Source organism: Primulina huaijiensis, chromosome 10 (assembly GCF_012295235.1).
Source record: "Primulina huaijiensis isolate GDHJ02 chromosome 10, ASM1229523v2, whole genome shotgun sequence".
Taxonomy (NCBI): domain Eukaryota; kingdom Viridiplantae; phylum Streptophyta; class Magnoliopsida; order Lamiales; family Gesneriaceae; genus Primulina; species Primulina huaijiensis.
In genome coordinates, this window is record NC_133315.1 from 12,393,144 (window position 1) to 12,400,012 (window position 6,869).

Below are 6,869 nucleotides of genomic sequence, written 5' to 3' on the forward strand. Positions count from 1 at the left end.
TTCATGACTAAATCCTTGCAGTAAATCAATAAGTTCACCTTCACTTGTAGCAGAAACTAACATCCTTCGCGAAGCTAATGAAATAAATCCCTGTTCCACAACATCATCAAGAAACGATAGCAGTTTATCATAATAATTGTTAACATTTAACAAACCAATTGGCTTATTGTGGATATTTAATTGTGCCCAACAAACAGTATGAAATATTTCTTCCAAAGTACCGAAACCTCCTGGCAAAGCAATGAAAGCATCTGAATGTTCAATCATTTGAGTAATTCGTTCATACACGTTGTCCACTTTCATTGCTTCTCCTATTGTTGGTCCAGTAAGACTGGCTAAGGTAATCGGAATAATGCCTAAGACTTCACTTACACCTACATGCGCAGCTTTTGCAACATTTCTCATGAGACCAACTTCACCACCACCATATACCAAATGAATCTTTTTTTAGCAAGTGTTATTCCAAGCTTTTCTGATACCTCTTCATAAATTGAATCTTTTCTTGCACTAGATCCACAAAATACATAAATATTTTTGATTTTACTTACCGTGGACGTCGACATGTTGAGAAATATGTTTTATGCAATTGTTAAATCACAACATATGAATTTATAAGCGTAACATGCCAAAAGTCAATATTTGAACAGGAAATTATTATTATTAAAAGAAAATAAAAATGACATAAATTAAAACACATATATACAGCGTAGTTGTGATTGTGGCTCACATCTTCCTCTGATTTGACGTTCAGTAAGAGTTTCAACGCCTTCTATGAGTCGGGAATATGTTTCCCATCCAATTTTCTTATAAATTGGCAAACCGGGTCTTTTAACGTCAGATTCTCGAGACAAAATTGTATATATATATTTACTTATCTAAACAGATATGCGTTACTACAGTAGGATCGTTATAAGGCTGATTCCACCGTCCATATTGATATTCCTCATGTTGAAATTGCCACCATAGTTTAAGAAGTTTATTTTGCACGTACCTACTAGAATGCGTATCAAAAACCTCTAGAAAATTATCCAAAGGCTCTTTACTCAGACCATTCTTGATGAATAAAATTTTATCTTCTCTATTCATTGATGTCATTCTAACATTTTTGCATTTCCCTTTACAAGTCCACCTTGCACATTTATGACATCCACCTATACGTTTAGCTCTTCGCTTTTTGGCATATGTGCTTTTACCAAATCCTGGCATATGTCTTATTATTATTTCACTTGCTTCCCCAACCAATCGGACTTTTGCTTCAATTATCAAACGGATATCATTCGGTATGCCATATGACATCATCAACCTTAGTCGCTCACATCTAGCTTTATAAATTTTTTTCAACGCATTATCAGGTAAATAAGCAAAATATTTACGAAGATTCACAATACAAGCATCCATATTATTATTATTATTATTATTATTATTATTATTCTTNATGGTCCTGACCATCTCGATCTTAGTTTTCCTGGAAATAAATGCAAACGAGAATTATAAAGTAAAACTTTTTGTCCAATTTCAAATGACTTTCTCATAATATTTTTATCATGAAAGGCTTTAGTTTTATCTTTATAAATATTTGAATTTTCATATGCATCATTTCTTAATTCTTCAAGTTCATTTAATTGCAATTTTCTTAATTTAGATGCATCATCTAAATTAATATTAAATAATTTAATTACCCAATAAGCTTTATGTTCAAGTTCAACCCGTAAATGACAATGCTTACCAAAAACTAACCTATATGGTGACATCCCTAATGATGTCTTAAATGCAGTTCTATATGCCCATAATGCATCAGTTAATCTTAAAGACCAATCTTTTCGATTTGGATTAACTGTTTTTTTTTCTAAAATTTGTTTTATTTCTCTATTTGCAAATTCAACTTGACCATTACTTTGAGGATGATATGTGGTAGAAACTTTATGTGTAATGCCATATTTTCTTAACAAAGAAGAAAATGATTTATTTGTAAAATGACTTCCCCCATCACTAATTATTGCTCTAGGTATTCCAAATCGGCTAAAAATATTTTCTTTTAAAAATTTTATAACAACTTTATGATCATTAGTTCTACATGCAATTGCTTTAATCCATTTTGAAACATAATCAACAGCGACTAAAATGTACTTATATCCAAAAGATAATGGAAATGGACCCATACAATCTATCCCCCAACTATCGAATTTTTCAATAATTATGATTGGATTTAAAGGCATCATGTTTCGTTTTGAAATTGATCTCATCTTCTGACAGTTTTCACAAGATTTGCAAAATAAATGTGTATCTTTGAATAAAGACGGCCAATAAAATCCTCATCGTAAGATTTTTGCAGCTGTTTTATTTGATGAAAAATGACCTCCACATGCTTCAGAATGACATAATTTAATAACATTACTTACTTCATTGTCGGGTAAGCATCGTCGAAAAATTTGGCCAGGACAATACTTAAACAAGTAAGGATCATCCCAATAAAATTTTTTAACTTCTATCAACAATTTATTCTTATCCTGTGAATTCCAATGAGAAGACATTTTATTTGTCACAATAAAATTTACAATGTTAGCAAACCAGGGCATAATAGTAGCATAAAACAACTGATCATCTGGAAAATTTTCATTTATTGGTATTTCATTATGAGATGATTCAATCATTATTCTAGATAAATGATCGGCTACGACATTTTCTTTTCTTTTTTTTATCTTTAATTATAATATCAAATTCTTGTAACAATAAAATCCACCGTATTAATCTTGGCTTAGCATCTTGTTTATTTGGTAAATATTTTACGGCAGAAGGATCAGTGTAAACAATAGTATTAGATACAATTAAATAAGATCGAAACTTATCTAATGCAAATACTACTGAAAGTAATCCTTTTTCAGTAGTTGAATAATTTATTTGGGCACTATTTAAGGTTCTACTAGCATAATAGATTGCATACGTTTTTCCTTCTTTTCTTTGTCCTAACACAACTCCTATAGCATAATCACTTGCATTACACATTAATTCAAATGGTAAACACCAATCTGGAGGTTGTAAAATAGGTGATGTAATTAAAAGATTAATTATATTTTTAAAAGCATTTTCACATTTCTGAGTCCATTCAAATTGTGTATCTTTTGTTAAAAGATTAGAAATTGGTTTAGATATTATGCTGAAATTTTTTATAAACCTTCTATAAAAACCTGCATGACCCAAGAATGGTCGAACTTCTTTGACCATTTTAGGTGATGTTAAATTAGCAATAACATCAACTTTGACTTTATCAACTTCAATTCCTTTTTCAGATATCACATGACCTAACACAATCTCAGATTTAACCATATAATGACATTTTTCCCAATTTAAAACAAGATTTTTTTTCTTCACATCGTTTTAATACTTCTTCTAGGTTATTAAGACAATTTTCAAATGAGTTTCCAAAAACAGTTATATCATCCATAAAAACTTCTACAAAATCTTCAATCATATCACTGAAAATACTTAACATGCATCTTTGAAAAGTAGCCGGAGCATTACATAAACCAAATGACATTCTTTTAAATGCAAAAGTTCCGAAAAGACAAGTGAAAGTAGTTTTTTCTTGATCTTCTAATGATATAGGTATTTGATAATACCCTGAATACCCATCAAGAAAATAATAATAAGAATTTCCTGCTACTTTTTCTAGAATTTGATCTAAAAATGGTAGTGGAAAATGATCTTTTCTAGCTGCATCATTTAATTTTCTATAATCAATACACATACGCCAACTAGATGGAATCCTAGCTTGTAATAACTCTCCCTTTTCATTTTTTATAACAGTGATGCCTGACTTTTTAGGTACTACTTGTGTTGGACTTACCCATTTACTATCTGAGATTGGATAGATAATTCCAGCGTCTAATAGTTTTAATACTTCATTCTTAACAACTTCCTTCATATGTGGATTTAACCTTCTTTGTGGTTGTTGATATGTTTTAGCATTTTCTTCCAAATGAATTTTATGTGTGCAAATTAAAGGATTTATACCTTTTATATCTTTCAAAATCCATCCAATTGCATTTTTATATTTTTTAAGTAATTTAATTAAATCTTCTTCTTGATTTGGTAGAAGAGTGGAAGAAATTACAACAGGAAATGTTTTATTTTCACCAAGAAATACATATTTCAATTCGAATGGTAAAACTTTTAATTCAAGTTTTGTATTATCATCTTCTTTAAAATTATTTTCAGACTCAAAATTTTCTATTGAAAAAACTTCAGATTGTTGATTTAAGTTTTCTTCTTGTATATTTTCTTCCACAATTGTTTCAATTTCATTATCATATTCATTTTCATTAATACTTGGTTGTTTACATAAATTGAACACATTAAGTTCTAGAGTCATATTTCCAAAAGACAATTTCATTATTCCATTTCGACAATTAATTAAAGCATTTGAAGTTGCTAGAAATGGTCGTCCCAATATTACTGGAATTTCATTATGTACTTCTATTGGTTGTGTATCCAAAACAATAAAATCTACAGGATATATGAATTTATCAACTTGAACCAACACATCTTCTACAATACCTCTAGGTATTTTGATTGACCTATCCGCCAGTAAGAGAGTAACAGAAGTGGGTTTTAATTCTCCTAAATTAAGTTTTTCATAAACTGAATAAGGAAGTAAATTCACACTTGCTCCCAAATCTAACAAAGCTTTTTTAATTTTATTTTCTCCAATAATACATGAAATTGTTGGACAACCAGGATCTTTATATTTTAAACTAGAATTATTTTGAAGAATAGAACTTACTTGTTCAGCCAAGAATGCTTTCTTCTTCACATGCAATTTTCTCTTCACAGTACATAAGTCTTTTAAAAATTTTGCATATGAAGGTACTTGTTTAATAGCATCTAATAATGGAATATTTATCTTTACTTGTTTAAAAACTTCATAGATATCAGAATCATTTTTTTGTTTTTTATGATTTGTTAATGCATGAGGAAATGGTGGAGGTTTATTTGATTCATTTACTATTTCAGATGATTTATCATTCAACATATTATTTTTAGAATTTAAGGTATCATCATTCTCAAAAGTATCAGGATTATCATCCTTACTCTTTGATTTTAAATGATCCTTGTTTTCATTACTATATGGATCATTAACTATTTTACCACTTCTAAGGGTAATAACAGATTTTATTTGATCAATTTTTTCATTTTTTAATTCTTGATTTTGATTTTTAGGATTAGGTTGAGGTTGAGATGGAAATTTTCCTTTTTCATGAATATTAAGTGCAGATGCAAATTTTGCAAGAGTTTCTTTCAAATCAGTCATAGATTGACTGTTTTGAATATTGATAGATTCTTGCTTTTGGATAAATGCATGAATTACATCTTCAAAGTTTTTTCTTGGAGGTGTAACATAAGGAATATAACCTTGATGATTTTGGTTATTTTGAAAATATTGTTGTGAGGGTTGTGCATTATTATCATTCCTCCAACTAAAATTAGGATGATTTTTCCATCCAGGATTATATGATGTTGAAAAAAGATCTAGTATTGGTTTTTTATAATTGTTAACATAATTTGCTTGTTCATGGAGACATTCTTTAAATGAAGGTAATGTTGGACAATCTTTTGTAGCATGATCATGTGTATCACATATATGACAAACAATTTCTTGAATACTTTTTAATTGACCACTCTTTTTCATTTCTAATGACTCAATTTTTCTTGCTAAAGATGCAAGTTTAGCTTGAATATCTATATCATCTTTAACATTATAGATAACACCCTCATTTGTTGAATTATTGATTTTAGTTGTTGGTGGTTCTATTGTGCCTATATTATCCCAATTTTGAGCATTTTCTGCTAATGAATCCAAATACTCCATAGCTATATTTGGGTTTTTATCTTCAAAAGTTCCATTACACAGGAATTATATCATTTGCCTATCTTTAGGTATTAGACCTTCATAAAAGTGAGAAACTATTCTCCATGTTTCAAAACCATGATGTGGGCATGTATTAAGTAATTCTTTATATCTATCCCAACATCGATAAAATGTTTCTCCTTGTTTTTGAGAAAAAGTAGTAATTTTTCTTTTAAAAAAGTTTGTTCTATGGGAAGGAAAAAGCTTTTTGAGAAATTGTTGTTGCATTTCTTCCCATGATCTTATTGAACTTGATCTCAAATTTTGTAGCCATGTTTTAGCTTTATCTTTTAAAGAAAAAGGGAAAAACTTTAATCGAACTATATCCATGCTACAATTTTGATTTTTATAAGTGTTACAAACTTCCTCAAATTCTCTTACATGTAAATATGGATTTTTAGAATCTAAGCCATGAAAATTTGGTAAAAGTTGAATAATTTGAGGTTTAAAGTTGAAATTAGATACATCAAAAGGAAAAACTAAACAAGATGGGGCACTAGTTCTAATAGGGTTCATATGCTGCCTAAGTGTTCTTAATTGATCATGTTCTTGATTATTATTATTGTTGTTGTTATCATTTTCTTGATTATTTGAATTATCATCCATGTTTAAATTATTTTCAGATACTCGAATAAGTCTACCACTTTTTTTCCGACTCCAAATACTCATACAAAAAAAAAACAACACAATACTTATAAATAAAACATAATTAACAAATATAAACTTAATTTATACCTCCCCGACAACGGCGCCAAAAACTTGCTACTACTTAAATTATAATTCACCCAAGTGTAGGTTGTCTGCAAGTAATATATTTCGTAAGTACGAGATCGATCCACAGAGAGGTTATTTTAAGTTTAAATTTATTAATTTATAGATTATCAAATGCAAGAACGAAGTTTACAAATTATAAATTTTGTCAAGGCTCGAGGATTTATTCTTGGTTTATGCAATATTGTTTAAC

General features: G+C 29.0%; 1 non-coding gene across 1 annotated transcript; it reads left to right on the plus strand.

The window, feature by feature from the left end:
• Positions 1 to 5,978: 5,978 nt before the first annotated feature.
• On the plus strand, positions 5,979 to 6,089 carry LOC140987059 (small nucleolar RNA R71). Its single transcript, XR_012177060.1, has one exon. It is a non-coding gene; the product is annotated as a small nucleolar RNA R71 (small nucleolar RNA).
• The last annotated feature ends 780 nt before the right edge of the window (positions 6,090 to 6,869 follow it).